Consider the following 16,253-nt stretch of genomic DNA (forward strand, 5'->3'; position numbering starts at 1 on the left):
AATGTGTAAAATGGTGCAGGTGGGGCCTCGGGAGATGGCTGCACTAGTAAACCACTGGCCCTGCAAGCGTGGGAGCCGGAGCCCCGCCCCCAACATCCGTGTGAACCACCTGGGCCAGTGGGGCGTTCTTATAACCCCAGAACTAGGGAGTGGAGGCACGCAGACTTCTGGGGTTCACTGGCCAGCCAGCTAGTCTACTGTAGGCCTTTGAAAGACTCTGTCTCAAAAACATCTCAGGTTGTCCCCGACCTCCCTGTTCAGGTGCACGTGACACACACACACACACACACACACACACACACACACACACACACACACCTTTTACAATACTTTTCCTCCTTCCTTCTTCCTTTTCTCCCTTCCCTTTTCTTCCTTTTTTCTTTCCTTCCCTCCTTCCTTCCTCCTTCCTTCCCTTTTTTCCTCCCTCCTCCACACCCACACACACATACAGACAAATATATATCCTGTCTCTCTCTCTCTCTTCCCTCCCCCTCCCTAACACAGTAAATCTGGGAACAAATTCCTGTGGGTGACATTTCCTTCTTTGTAAAATGAAAACTGGCATGATCGGCGAGGCCCACGGGGGACCATCCAGCTCGGAAACACTGTGAGATATACTGCTCCGCTGATCACCGCTCCAGTGCAGGCAAAAGCTGGCTCTGTTTCCCGACTCAGACCAAAATCTCCCCAGTTACTGTGCTGTTTGATGTCAGAAAGTTGAGGGATTTTTAAAGCCCAGTAAAGCGACCTGTTTATAAGATCTCGGTGCCGCCGCACAGATGGTTTAACTGATTCCTAAACCTTGATTAAAAGCCAGGCGCAGGGTCTGGGGAGACGGCTCCATTAGTAAAAGTGCTTGCCTTGCAAGGCTGAGGACCTGAGTTTGATCCCCAGAATCCAGGTAAAAGAAGCTGGGCATGGTGCCCGTGTTTGTAACACCAGCGCTGGAGAGGTGGAGACAGATGCCTAGGGCTCCCTGGCCACCCAGACAAACCTACTTGGAGAACTCCAAGCCAGTGAGAGACTGTCGCAAACCTCGAGGTAAATGTCATCCGAGAAATGACATTCAAGGTTGACCTCTGACCTACACACACACACACATGAACGCAAAGGCATGAGAGTGTACATGCATACACACACACACACACACACATGAATGCACAGGCATGTGAGTGTACATGCACATGCGCGCGCATGTGCGCGCGCGCGCGCACACACACACACACACACACACACACACATACACACACACACACACACACTGCCATATTAGACTCACCTGGGTACTTACTCTGAGGACAGAGCATTGGAATCTTCTGTTGTAGCAGCTGATGCTGTTGCTAATTACTTCATATACAAAGCCAGACCTGAGAGCCCTTCATTCATAGTGTATCAGATATAAGAATTTAAAACAGACTGAAGTCTAAAGGTCTCAGGCTCAAATATTAGGATTTTTCTGGCCTTGTATAGGCAGAGCCAACATCTGAGACAATATCCGGGACTTAGCGGCATTTCTTCCCTGAAGCGCCAAGGCCTGCACAGGTCACTCAGGTTATGATGTAAATTTTTTAAAATGTCAGTTTGAAGCTGGAGAGATGGCTCAGTGGTTATGAGTGTTGACTGCTCTTGTCAAGGACCCAAGTTTGGTTCCCAGAACCCATATCAGGTGGCTCACACCGTCTGTGCCTACGGCTCAGCTCCAAGGGGATCTGACAGCCTCTTGGGCTTCTGTGGGCAACTACACTCATGTGTGCAAACCCCCACAGACACTGACACACACATAGACTCACACACACACACACACACACACACACACACACACACACACACACTTTTAAGTGTCATTTTGTGCAAAGGACAAGCATTTGAAATATTTTTAAATTGCACAAGCAACCCTTATTCTTTGTGATAATTTAAACAATTAGCTAAGTAGATTAATAAATGGTAGTCCTCACTCTATCTGCTCCTCACCCTGACTCCAGCACTCTTCTGAGACCTGAGGTGAGTTGTGTATACAGCAAGAGTCTATTCTTGCACTCCGTGTGTTAAAGGACCTGTGCAAGAGTGAGCAAGCACGTGCAAGCCTCTGAGCTCAGATGTCGCATTTTGCTTCTTTTCATTTCTTTTGTCATATTCAGGAAATAGCTTTGTCATTTTTTTTGTTCTGCACTATTCTTTATTCACTTAATCTACATCATGAGACTTCAGAAAAGCCTGGCAGATTAAATGCCCTCCTACGGGATATTCAACAACAGCGAAGGGACTAACAGGGACACGAGCTGCAGGAATAAAGAGAACTTCGAAAGAGATGAGAACAATAACACCCTCGGAACAATAAAAGCAGATGGAAGGGCTGAAATACAATGGAGGAGACCAGAGAAAGAAAAAAAAGAAGCAGGACGCTGGAGAGAGGCCTCCCGACCGACCGTTGCTTTCTAGGGGCTGGAGACACAGCTAAGGGCACTTGCTGCTCTTCCAGAGAACCTAAACTAGGATGTTCAGCACTAACACAGAGCGGCTCACCACTGCCTGCAACTCCAGTTCCAGAGGATCTGTACACACACACACACACACACACACACACACACACACACACACACACGCACCTAAAATGAAATCTTTTTAAAGCGAGGGAAATGATCAAAATTTTGATGACCCATAAATGTCAAACACTCAGATATTTTCAGAGTTCAGTTTCCTCTTTATTGTATCAAAGCTCTGTCAAAATAAATTAACAAGTGACTAGAGAGACGACTCAGTGGTTAAGAGCGTGCTCTGTTCTTCCGGAGGGCAAGCTTAGTTCCCGGCATCTATTTTGGGCAACTCACAACCTCTGTGACTTCAGCTCCAGGGGATTTGGTGCCCTCTCCCAGCCTCTGCAAGGACCTGGACTCGTGTACACAAACCATACACCCATACACAGACATTAAAATAAAACCCCTCTTTATTTTCCTTTCCTATGTGTTGAAATGGATTTTCATCCTCCTCGTGTTCTCTCGGGGAAAGCCTAGGAGCTCACACCTCAATCTGTAACTATTTCTGAAATGCAGCTTCAGGGTTTGAAAGGTTTCTCTTATCTGCTTTTCATCCTTCACATCATACTTAACGGTATCTCAGAAAAGATTAGAGTTTGCAGTGCATAGACAGGACTGGTCTGCCGCACCACTATATATTGAGAGGAGGCAAAGATGGACATAAAAGATGATTCCATAATAGCAATTCATGCTTCTGGAGCCTGTCCTTGACTGCACTGCAATGCTAAAAAAGAAAAGAAGAAAAGGAAACAAAGAGAAAGAAAGAAAGAAAGAAAGAAAGAAAGAAAGAAAGAAAGGAAGGAAGGAAGGAAGGAAGGAAGGAAGGAAGGAAGGAAGAAAGAAAGAAAGAAAGAAAGGAAGGAAGAAAGAAAGAGAAAGAAAGAAAGAAAGAAAGAAAGAAAGAAAGAAAGAAAGAAAGAAAGAAAGAAAGAAAGAAAGAAAGAAAGAAAGAGGAGGTAATTCAAATATCTGCTATCAAAAGGTGTCTACCGCAGTCTGTCTTACATTGCTATAACAAAACACCAGAGACTGTGCAATTTATAAAGAAAAGAGATTTGTTGAATTCACAGTTCTGGAGACCCAAGAGCATGACCCTGGCATCTACTCAGCTTCTGGTGAAGCAGTTATGGCTGACGACATCACATCACAGAAGCATGAGTGGGTAGTGAGCCAGTTGCATGTGGAGGACCAAAACACCAGGGAACTTTGCCTCCAAACTTCTCCTTTATCACTAACTAATCCAGATGTGACTCCCAAGAAAACTTAATCAGTTTCAAGAGCCTTAACTGAGTCTCTGAAGAGGGGTATTAATCCATTCATGAAGGTGGAGACCCTGTGTGCTAATCATTAGTATTTTGGGGGTACGTGTGTGTGGGGTGCATGTGTGTACACCTGTTGTATGGAGGCAAGATGATAACCTCTGGTGGCATTCCTCAGACACTAGCCACCATCTTTTTGAGGCAAGATCTCTCACTTGCCTGAAACTCCTCAGGTAGCCTCCATTTAGTGTCCCCTAACTTTGTTGTTTGCCGATCCGTAACTTCACAAAGTGACGGTGAGTCTGCTGGGCCTCCAGCTTGGCCTCCTCTTGTTCCCCCACCCTTCTGAAGTCTCACGCAGCCTAGGCTGGCCTTGAACTAACTATATAGCCAAGGATGACCCTGAACTCCTGATCCACCTGCTTCCACCTCCCAAGTGTTGGGCTTACAGTTATGCACCACTTTGCCCGGTTTTATGAGTGCTGGGGATAGAACCTAGGGATTTCTGCAGGCTAGGCAACTACTTATACCTACTGACCCATATCCCCAGCCCCTCTGGCGCTTCTTGAGTATACAGTGCACCCGCTGAGTGAGTATATCTGCATCCCGCTGAGTGAAAGGATTCTTATGCCCCAGCCGCCTAGGCATCAGAGACCCTGCCCCCTCCATCTTCAAATTTCCCGCCTCAGTCCCCCTCACTTACTCTATCTTTTTTTTTTTTTTTTTTTTTTTTTACTTCTATCCTGTGTCCTATGTCCCAAAGCCAGGGTGGTCACTTGTTCAACCTCTCCATTCCCATGAATCACAGCCCCCTATTTATTTAATTGATCTTTTGTAGATTCCTTCCAGATTTATGGCTTTCTGCCCAAACCCAGCCTGTCTGTAAAGGTGAGTGCCAACTTCCTGTCTTCGCTGGTGATTTCGCCTTTCTTGTGCGCTTGATTCATGTCCCCAAACTTCTAGAGAGAATTTCCACAGAACACTAGTCATTCCACTCACTCACCAGGTCTGTTTGGGAAAGTGTAGTTACCTCTACAGATTTATCTATCTGCCTTGTCTTTCTGCCAGCTGCTCCATGGCACAGAACTCAGAGACAGCAGTGAGTAAGACAGTCACCCTCACTGTCCTGCCAGAACTGCCAGTTCAGTCAGGGAGACCACCGAGGTGCAAACAATTCAAACAAACAAACACAGAACCACACAAGGCTGGGGATGTGGCTTGGCGAGTAAACCACCTGCTGTGCAAGCATGGAGACCTCCGTTTGGACCAAGGTCCAATGTCAAAGCCAGGTGTGGCCATTCGTGTCGGTAATGTTAGAGCTGGTGGAGAGGGTGTGCCGAAGACAGGTGGATTTTCCGAGCTTGCTGGCCATAGCCTAGCCAAATCCATGAGCTCCAGATTCTATTAATGTGCCTGTCTCCTCAAAAGTAGAAGGAAGACTTAGCTGGGGAGAGGAAGGGGACAAGAGGGTAACGAGAGTGAATATGACCAAGCGACACTAGGCATACCCACAAGGCTGTCAAATGAAACTCATTGTTATGAGCAATTGGTGTGCGATAAAAAGATGATGTCACGGCCGGGCGGTGGTGGCGCACGCCTTTAATCCCAGCACTTGGGAGGCAGAGCCAGGAGGATCTCTGTGAGTTCGAGGCCAGCCTGGTCTACAGAGCGAGATCCAGGACAGGCACTGAAGCTACACAGAGAAACCCTGTCTCAACCCCCCCAAAAATATGATGTCACATACGCACACGCGTACACTCAGAGTCATGATGCAGCTATGATCGTGTTGGTGGTTGAAGAGGGTTGTCACAAAGGAGGTTGTGGTGCACCCCTGTAATCTCAGACCTCAGGATGCCGAGCAGAAAGACTGAGAGCTCGTAGCCAGCTGGAGGCTGTCTTTAAAAATATGGGAGCAGTGGCTAGGGATGTGGTCCAGTTGGCAGAATGTTTGCCTGGGGTGCATGAAACCCTGGGTTCAGACCCCAGATCTGCATGAACTGGACATTGTGGAGCACACCCAGTTCCAGCACCCAGGAGATGGAAACAAGAGAATCAGAAGTTCAAGGTTATCCTCAGTACCTAGTGAGTTTGGGGCCAACCTGAGCTACATGAAACCCTGTCTTAATAAACTACAAGAAATAAAATAAAATAATTAAGAAAAAAACACTGGGAGGAAACTGCAAAGATCAGCAGAGGTCCCTGCAAAAGTTCCTGATTCGATTCTGTGGGTACTGGGAAGATGAAAGGGTTTCCAGCCAGAGGGCGGCCATGTGACCGGATTTGCATTTCGAAAGGTCACCTGCTCAAGTTTCAGCTGGGAAGCCCCCAGAGGACGGACCTGAGGTGAAGGAGGTGCCAGCAGCCTGGGGAAGTGGCCAACCTCAGTCCCTCTCTAGAAATGGCCCTCTCCCGAAATCACTCTGCCTCCCTAGGGCAGCCACATCCAATGACTGGTCTGAGTCATAGTACAAAACCTCATGGAAGTTGAGAACTGACTCCTGCAACATTTCCTCTGACCTCTACATGTGCACTGTGGCATGTGTGCTTGCACATACAGCACATGCATGTGCACACACTAAAGTGAAAAAAAAAAAGGCTTCTAAAGAACAAGTGTTCAACATTATATTCAGCTACGTGGTGAGTTCGAGGCCAGTCTGAGATACTTGAGACTCTCTGAAAACAAAGAGCCAGGGTTGGAGATGGAGTGTGGTTGGTAGAGTGCTTGCCTAGCATGCAGCAAGCTCCGCATTTGATTGTATATAGTAAGTGTGAGGAGACAGGATCATTAATTGTGTGTGTGTGTGTGTGTGTGTGTGTGTGTGTGTGTGTGTGTGTGTGTATGTGTGTGTGTGTGTGTGTGTGTGTGGTGATGTGTGTTCACAAGTGTGCATGCTCATGCAACAGACAGGTGCGTGCCTATTCCTGTATGCTCAAGCGTGTACATGTGTATGGAGGCCAGAGGCCAACCTTGGGCATCATTCCTCAGGAGCCATGCACTCTGTTCTTTGAAGCAGGATCTCTCACTGGGAGCTGGAGCTCACTCACTGACTGGGCTGACTGCACACCAAGCCCAGGGTTCCGCCTGCCTCTGCTTCCCCAGCACTGGGGTTACAGGTGCATGCCACCATACCCAGCTTGTTTCACAGGTGATCCAACTCGGGTCCTCAAGCCGGCGTGGCAAGCACTTTTACCAACGGATCCATCTCCCTAGCTGTTGGAGAACTCTGAACTCCTCTCCTTTAATGGTTTTTAGATTTATAATAAATTGTTGTAAGTTATAATTTCCCTACTGTGCTGTAAAGCACTAGTATTTATTCCTCTGATCTAATTGTATTTTGGTACCCATTATCCACCCTCCCTTCTAGTCTCTCCGGTACTAGAGGGGTTAAAGTCTACTAGAATGAAATGAACGATATCAATGGAGTGAGAGGCTTTTTAATGAGCTGGCCAAGGATGCCTCAGGGGGAAAGACCGTAAAAGTCAACACATGAAATTCAGAGAGCCTCTTCCACAGCAAATAAAGAGTCTCTTATCTCCTGCAGGCAGAAGAGAGGAAAAGTCAGGGCCTGGCCTTCATTGTTAGAGTAGGCCAGGTCCCCCAGTCAATTGAATCTCTGTCTCGGCCCCAGCCAGTCTGTTGCTCAGAGCACAAGCTGGAAAGAGATCCTGAAGATGGAGATGGGGTCATCAGGGCCAGTGTCCTCTGGCACCTGGAAGACAGAGCCCTCTGTCCCATTAAGGGACTAATGGAAGATTATGGAGTAGCATCGAGATCTGTCTCCCCCTCCCTCCCTAGTCCCGGACTGGCATCAAGGGCTCAGTCTTTACACAGAGATCCAAAGTGACTGCAGTCCGGAGGAATGGGACTGGGCTGGGCTTTGAATGCCAAGTGTCCCCACAGGCTCCTGGGTTTGAAGGCTTGCTCTCAGGCTGCTGGTGCTGTTTAGGAAGGTTAGAGAACTGTAAGACGTGGACCTTGATGTAGGAAGTAGGTCACCAGGGATGGGTCATAAGGTTTAGGGTTTAAAAAAAAATTTTTTTTTCAATTGATTTATTTTGGGCATGTGTGTGCGTGCAAGTGTCCCACAGCATACCTGTGTTGGTCAGAGGTCAGTCAGCTCTCTCCTTCCATCTTTTTTTAAAAACTACACTTTATTATTTCTTTGAGTCTGTGTGCATACGCACACGTGTGAACACTTGGGCTGCAGGTTCCCCGTGGCAGTCAGAGGAGAGCCTGTGTGAACTGGTGTTTTATTTCTGTTGTGTGGGTTCCAGGGATTGAACTCAGGTCATCAGGCTTGACAGCAGGTGCCTCCACCTGCTGAGCCGTCTCACTGACCCACCCGGCCCGGGACTTTGAGGCAGGGTCTGTCTTGGTTCCCCTGCTGTGTTACACGAAGCCCCAGGCCCTCTCAGTCCTGCAAGCTTCTGACCTAGTCCCCTGCCTCCACCCCCTCTCACCTGTACAGCGCTGGTATTACAGACAGGTTGCTCTATCCAGCTTTACCCAGGTCCTGGGGATCAAACACTAAGCCTGCCCAGTGCTTTGACCCTCCGAACCATCTCCCCGGTCTGGTCTCTAGGATCCTGTCATCTGGTCCCACCTTCTGCTCACTCTTTGCTTTCTCACTGACCCTGTAATGTGACCAGCCTGACCCCTGGCCTCATGCCCTCCCTGCCTACTGCCATGGGCTCCCTTCTAGCTATGAGCCAGAACAATCCTTTCCTTATTTAAATCTTTCCAGTAGTTGGTCACAGCAATGGGAAAAGTCAATGAATACAGACTGAGTCCTAGGGTGCTGGATACAAGCGCCTGATGGGGGTAGAAGTCGGGGTAAGAAGGACTTTATTGGAGCATCTGTTGTTATCGGAATGCTCTCCCATAAACATGTGCGCATTGGACTCTTGGGAGGAAGTGTGAGGAGAGTACTGGGGTGGATCTCTAAAGCTTGGAGACAGCAGCCACCTGCATGAAGAGAGGTAGAAATGCCAGGACCCCTGTGCAGCTGTGGAAGAAGCAAAGCCAGGGCTGGAGAGATGGCTCAGCGGTTAAGAGCACTGACTGCCCTATCAGAGGATCTGAGTTCAGATCCCAGCATCCACATCAGGCAGCCCACAAAAGCCTGTAACTCCAGCTCCGAGGAATCTGACACCCCTTCTGGCCTCTGTGGGCAACTACATACACCCATGCACACATCACACGCAGCCACACAAGTAACATAAAAACAAATCGTAAAATAAATAAATAAATAGTAAGAATCAAAGGCTCAGAGGTGGGAACTCTCTGACTAACTTCCAGCATGGAGAGACCCAACGGACAACAGCACTGTCTCTTTAATTTATTTTATTTGTATGAGTATTTGCCTGTAAACACACTACATGTGTGCCTGAGAAATCTAGAAGGTGCCGGATTCCCTAGAACTGGAGTTACACACTGTTGTGAGCTGCCTTGTGGGTGCTGGGAGCCAAAGCCAGGTCCTCTGCAAAAGCAGCCAGTGCTCTTAACTGCCTAGCCATCAGCTGGACAACAGTGTCTTTTTTATTTTATTTACTTGCATACGTGTCTGTATGAGGGCATCAGATCCCCCTGGAACTGGAGTTACAGGCAGTTGTGAGCTGCCATGTGGGTGCTGGGAATTGAACCTGGGTCCTCTGGAAGAGCAGCCAGTGCTGTTAACCTCTGAGCCATCTCTCCAGCCCCAGCAACTTTTAAATAGCTAAGAAGACTCAATTCATTTTAATAGCATAGGATTAATTCACTCTACTTCAAATGTTTTTACAATTATTTTTTAGACTTCGTGTGTGTGTGTGTGTGTGTGTGTGTGTGTGTGTGTGTGTGTGTGTGCGCGCGTGCACATGTTACAGCACACACTTGAAGGTCAGGGGGCAACTGCGGGAGTGATTTCTGCCCTTCTGCCCAGTGGGTATGGGCAGAGATCACCAGACTCGGGTGTAAGCCCCTTGCCAGCCCTCACTCCACTCCACTTTTATATCTCATCCTTTGGAAAGTTTTAGTTTATTAGAAACTATCTCCGTTCACTTGAGGGGAAAAATGCCCCCCTCCTTCCCAGTCTCTTGGCAGTTTTGAATATAAAGTATTTATGATGGGAAGATGTTCTTTCCTTGGAGGTTTTTGGTAAGCAGATTGTTCAATTTTTTTTTATTTTTCATTTTCAGAGAAAGCTCTGTGCCGTATCTTTCTCAAGAACAAATTCTTACCAGCCTGGCTGCTAAGATTCACCTCGGATGGCTTTACTGCTTGGTGTTTTTAATTCAGTGTTCCCCGGCTGGCCTGTGAGAGCTCCCTTCTTTAAGTTTTCCTAGGATTGATGTAAATCACACACGAATCCTGGCTTTAGTCATTCTCTATTAGTTAGGTTTCCGAGTAACTTATCATATTTCACCAATTGTGTGTGTGTGTGTGTGTGTGTGTGTGTGTGTGTACACAAGCATATAAGTAGATCCCAGAGGTTAACCTTGGATGTCATTCCTCAGGCACTGTCCAACTTGGTTTTTGAGTCAAGGTCTCTCACTGGCCTGGAACTTGCCTGTTAGACTAGGCTAGCTCTTCAGTGGGCTCCAGCAATCTGACTTCTCAGCACTGGAATTATAAAAATGTACCATCACACATGAGTTCTGGGGATTTGAACTCAGGTCCCCATGCTTACAAGCTTTACTGACAAAGCTATCTCTTTAGCTCCCCAACATTCTGGTGTGTGTGTGTGTGTGTGTGTGTGTGTGTGTGTGTGTGTGTGTGTGTGTGTGTGTATGTCTGTATGTCTGTATGTCTGTGTGTGTGTGGTGCTAGAGATTGAACTCAAAGTCTCAGGCATTCTAGAAAAAGGCAGCCAACCAACGGTGTTTTGAAGTCATGCCAAATAATGGTATAAATTATCCCAATATGACAATACAATAACACTTTGCAAGATTTTGGTTCACCTCAAGGATCACTCCAAGGGTTATCCATTGCCATCTCTTTTCATTCTCAGGATAATGTCACCAGTAGAATCCTATCCAGCAGATGAGGGAGTTGAAAGATCCACTCACCTGTCATAGACATAAGGTCAACAACTTGGGGGCTTCACTCCTGAGTGACAGATGTAGAAATGAGCCCAGAGGTCAAACGGCCTATATTTGAGACCTCCCAAGGAAGGGTAATTCAACCCTTCCCACTCAGCCATGGTCAAGGGAGCTTAGCATCAGCAGATCTGGAAGTCTGGCACTCAAAGTCCAGCGATTTCACTTCCTGCCCCAAACATGTGTTATGTATAGAACGTGGTGCTCCTCAGAGCCAAAAAGCCTTCATCCACCTTCATCGGATCAGCTGTTTGTTGCTTGCAAAAGTCCATCATGATGGGACTTGTTGATTGTTGATGTTCTCTCAAATCAGGGCGGGAAGGTCACTGGACCCTCATGGGCTTCCAGCCGCTCCTCACAGCTATGTGTGTGCCATTCTACCCTGGGTAGACCATTGGGTCTTAGGGTGGGACTAGAGTATATGGGCTGGAGACGGTTAACGGGAGGGAGTTTCTATCTCTATGGCTACGGGGAAGCCATTATCCAAGCTGGCTGAGAATCTCTAGTGTGATCACCTTGGGGTCTCCCATGCTCCTGTAAGGGCCCCTCTCCTATGCACTGTAAGTGAGACCAGTGAGTTCGTGGGCTCCTCCCCAGGAACTTTGGTTTGTCCTTGGTCCCTTACGAGAAGGACATAGAGTCTTTTGTTTCCTCTCGAGGCATGGAACCCTCTCCACAACACCTAACGTGGTAGACTTTGAGGAGTCGCCAGCCACGGAAGGGGATTTAGGTAACCTGGATTCTAGCTGTGCCCCAGAAACAAGTCACCTCTCACGATGGGACTTGGATCTGTAAATGAGGGCACGGACTAGATCAATATTGCATGTTCGTGGCTCAAAGGCCAGTTGGTGCCCAGGATGTGTTTTGCTTAGCTGGCTACATATTAGAGGACACGTGTTTGGAATTTTAATTCTTTCCTATGAGCAGTCAGACACTCGGTAAGTCAGGTTCCCAACGTTTACACACTTGCTTGGTCCCTCTGGCCCTCCGAAATTGCAGATTTTGAATTAAATTATCTCTGAGGCCAAGATCAGTTATGTTTATTCCCCACCCTAACCCCTGGAGTCCCTGCCAGAGGGGCACAGAACCCTAGGAAGGCAGGGTAGATGAGGATATAGGAGGCTGTGTGTGTGCACGCACATGAGTACATATGTGTGTGTTCACGTACCCTTGGTGTGCACGCAGAAGTCATGTAGAGGACAACTTACTAGAGTTGCTGGAGCACGCAAGTGTGTCCGCACACTCCATTTGTGCAAGGACACAGGGGAGAAGGGCTGTGAACACGTCTGTCCTGGACTGGCAGACACTTGCACCAATCAGAGGTCAGCTTGGGTGTTATTCCTCAGGAGCCATCCACCTTGTTTGTGGGGGCAGGATCTCTCGCTGGAACCTGAAGCTCACTGAGTAGGCTAGGCGAGCCAGCACGCCCTAGGGAACCTCCTGTCTCTACCTTCACAGTGCTGGGGTTACACATGTTCATTGCCATGTTTGTCTTTAACTTTTTCTTCTTAGGTTACATTTATTTATTTATTTTAGTTTGAGCTCACACATGGGTGCACAGGCCATAGCCCAGATGTGGAGGTCAGAGGACAACTTGTAGGAATCAACCCCCTCCTTCTATCACGTGCACCCCAGGATTCAGACTCATGTTAGCATCCTCTACCCAGAGATGTCTCATCCGTCTATCTCTTGTTTAGAGGGTGTGGGGGATTGAATGCAGGCCCTCTATACCTTGTGTGGCAAGCACTTTTTGACTATGCTCTCTCTCCAGCCGGACAGGAGTGGTTTTTGGGTGGCCCTGCATGGTCTTGGTGTTCTGGAACGGCAGACACTTGCCCTGAGCCGGCCACTTCACAGAGCAGGAGAGGGCTTCTTTTCTCAGAGTCCCCTGGACTCAGCCTATGCCCAGCTAGGTGACAGACATAATCAGGCCTGGGTATTATCTCTGGAGCAATAAGGCATCTTATAACACCCAGGCCTCAGGTGGGCGAGATAATATCTGAGGAAACTGGATAGGGCTCCTCTCAGGCCCTGACTGGAAACACAAAAGGACAAATCACAGAGTCTCTATAGAGGCTTTAGTAAGTGCAGGAACGAGGGCAGAGAAAAGAATCCATCAGTATCAAGGGCTTCAGAGAGGAGTCAGTGCGGGTTGTCTGCTCTCAACACCCATTCTCTTCCTGTGGGTTTCTTCATGGGAGCTCAGGGACAACACTTCAGGCCCAAGGTAGAATTAGATCCGCAAACGACAGTGTGCACGCGTACTCCCGGCCAAGGCAGCCGGTGAATGAATTCCATTCTTTTGTTTTGGTGCCAGCTCAAACACCCTGTCTAAGTGAATGCTTTTAACAGCATTATCTAAGCCCTACCAACACTGTACAAACTCTCTTTAAGGTCTGACCATTTAAATTGTTCTTTTCCACAAAACTCTTCTCATAAATATTAGAAGTGAAACTGGGTACAGGGAAAGCCAAGTCCTCAGATCCACAACATGTAAGTGGAATTTTTTTTAGGAGACATCACGTATTTTTATACTGCATGTGTATCTGTGTGTGTGTGTGTGTGTGTGAACACATTTATGTGTACGTGTATGTGTATATGGGAATGTGCACATACACATGTCTGCGCATGCATTTTGAGGCCAGAGGTCGTCATCAGATATCATCCAGTATCAATTTATACCTTGTTTTAAAGAACATTTTATTTTTGTGGTGTGTGTGTGTGTGTGTGTGTGTGTGTGTGTGTGTGTGTGTGTGTGTGGTGTTCGTGAGCACTATGACATGCATGTAGAAGTCAGAGGACATCTTGCTAGAGTCAGTTCTCTCCTTCTACCGTGTAGGTCCTAGGGATTGAACTCAGGTCGTCATGTTTGGCAGCAAGCTCCTTTACCCAATGAGCCGTCTCACCTGCCTGCTAACCTTCTCTTTGGACACAGGGTCACTCACTGAACCTGAAGCTCATCTATTGGCTAGACTGGCTGCCAGGCAAGCCCAAGGGATCTTCCTTATGCTTGGGTGTTCAGGCTTGCCTGGCTTTTTAAGAGGGCACTGGGGACCCCGAGTCCTCCTGTCTGCTCAGCAAGTTCCTGACCATCCCGTCTACTCAGCCCCTACGTCTACGTTATTGCAACATAAAACACCTAAGAAGGCAAGCCTCCTTGCATAAGCTTCCTTCTTTCTTTGTAGCACAGAGGTCTGTGCCTTATACACACACAGAAGACACCCAGGGGCTGGGAGCTGACTTGAGTTTACCAAGTATTCATTAAGCCTTCTACATTTGCTTGGCAGAACTTTATAGCAATTCAAGATTGCAGGGTAGACCTGCTCTGTGTTGGTGTGTGTGTGTGTGTGTGTGTGTGTGTGTGTGTGTGTGTGTGTGTGTATACATATACAAACAGATACAGAAGAAGGCTAGAAGGCAACACAAGGTATCGTCCTCCTCAGGAAACATCCACCTTGCTTTTTTTGAGGCAGAGTCTCTTTCAATGAGATGTGCTGCTCGCCAATTTTGCCTAGGCTGGCTGGTCAATAGACCTCAGGGACCCTCCTCTGTCTATCTCCACCAGTGCCGGGATTACATATGTATGCCACCATACCCAGCTTTTTAAAAACAAACAAACAAACATGGTGGTGATATTAAAAAGATACATATGTGTACGAGTGTCCACAGAGGCCAGAAGAGGGTGTCAGATCCCCTGGAGCTGAAGCTTCAGGTAGTCAAGAGTGGCCTGATATGGGTACTAGGACCTGAACTTGAGTCCTCTGCAAGAGCAGCAGCTAGTCTTACCCACTGAGCCATCGCTCCAGCCCCACGCTCAGCGGTGGGGTTTTTCAAGACAGGGTTTTTCTGTGTAACAACAGCCCTGGCTGTCCTAGAACCCACTCTGTAGCCCAGGCTGGCCTCAAGCTCACAGAGAGATCCGCCCGCCTCTGCCTCCCGAGTGCTGAGATTAAAGGCCTGCGCCACCACCCGGCCCACACTCAGCTTTTTAAGTAGATGCTGGGACTCAAACTCTGGTCCTCACACTTGCAAGGCCAGAACTTTACCTACCAGGCCATCTCTCTAGACCCCTACAGGGCAGACTTAATTTACTTAAGTTCTCTCAACTAGCTCGAAAACAGGAAACGCATTGCCAGTTGGCATAAGCCCTGGGAAACAGACCTGGGCTGACCATTTTCCTTATCCAGTGCTACACACGTGCAGTTTAAAGTCAGACTGGCAGAATCCTCAGACAGATTTTTTTAAAAGCCAGCTCCTTAATTATCAAGCGGCATTTGTCTGATCCTTCACAGCCCCAGATGTACGTCTCAGACAGAGCTCAAAATAAGTTTGTGAACAGTGTGCAAAGCAAAAAAAAAAAAAAAAAGTCACCAGGTAGCCAACTGTGTAAAGCGGAAACCCATTCCCACTTGTCTGCGTCTGATTGAACCGGTGTGAACCTGCAATGCCACACACCCCGGAGGGACCGGATTAAAGACCTTCTGGAAACGTTTTTCTGCAGATCTTGTTAGACAGGTGCTTTTCACACCTCTGCAGTTTATCTAAGGCTCGCCTCACAGCCTTGGAGGAAGCTCTGCCCTCCCTAAACTCCAGGAAGCGGAAGAAACCCAGAACTGAAAAATGAGATGCTAAAGTTCAAAGTCAACACCATCCAAATGGCAGACAGAAGGTGGGGGTGAGTCTCTTCTCAAAGATGCATGCAGCTCCCGGGCTCTGGCCATGACTCAGCAGGTAAAGTGCTGAGCAAGCAAGAGGTCCTGAGTTCAGATCTCCAGCCCCCAAGTAAAAAGCCAAGCATGGCCACACACTCCCACAGGCAATGGGCGCTGGTCGGGGTGGAAACATGATCTCTGAGAGTTGCTGGCTGCCAGCCTCGCTCCAGGGTCAGTGAGACACTGAGTCTCAAAGGGAAAAGGTAGAGAGTGAGAGAGAACACCCAACTTCCTCTGCAAACACACACACAGAAACACACACACACACACACACACACACACACACACACACACACACACACACAGACTTTTAAAGAAGGGATACGGTCCTTGAAGGTTACTGCCTGGCTCCTGCTTCTGGCCGCATTCTGCTTCCCGATCCTTGAACAGCTGTTTTGGGGGATCAAACCCCGGCCCCTGTGGATGGGGCAGCAGGCATTGCATTCACCGAGGGGCCTCTCCAGCCCTGTGTTAATTTTTCATCACTGTGGCAAAAACCCTGACAGAATCAACTTAAAAGGAGGGAAGATTTATTTTTCTGTGGCATCAAGAGGATCCAGTCCAGGCCCCAGCAGCCTGGCTCCACTGTTTCTGGAGACACAAAGCAACATGGTTGAGAGAGTATACCGAGGCTGAGTTGCTTACCTTATTCACCTTAGGAGGGGGGGTAG

This window comes from Peromyscus maniculatus, chromosome 23 (genome assembly GCF_049852395.1).
Source record: "Peromyscus maniculatus bairdii isolate BWxNUB_F1_BW_parent chromosome 23, HU_Pman_BW_mat_3.1, whole genome shotgun sequence".
Classification (NCBI taxonomy): domain Eukaryota; kingdom Metazoa; phylum Chordata; class Mammalia; order Rodentia; family Cricetidae; genus Peromyscus; species Peromyscus maniculatus.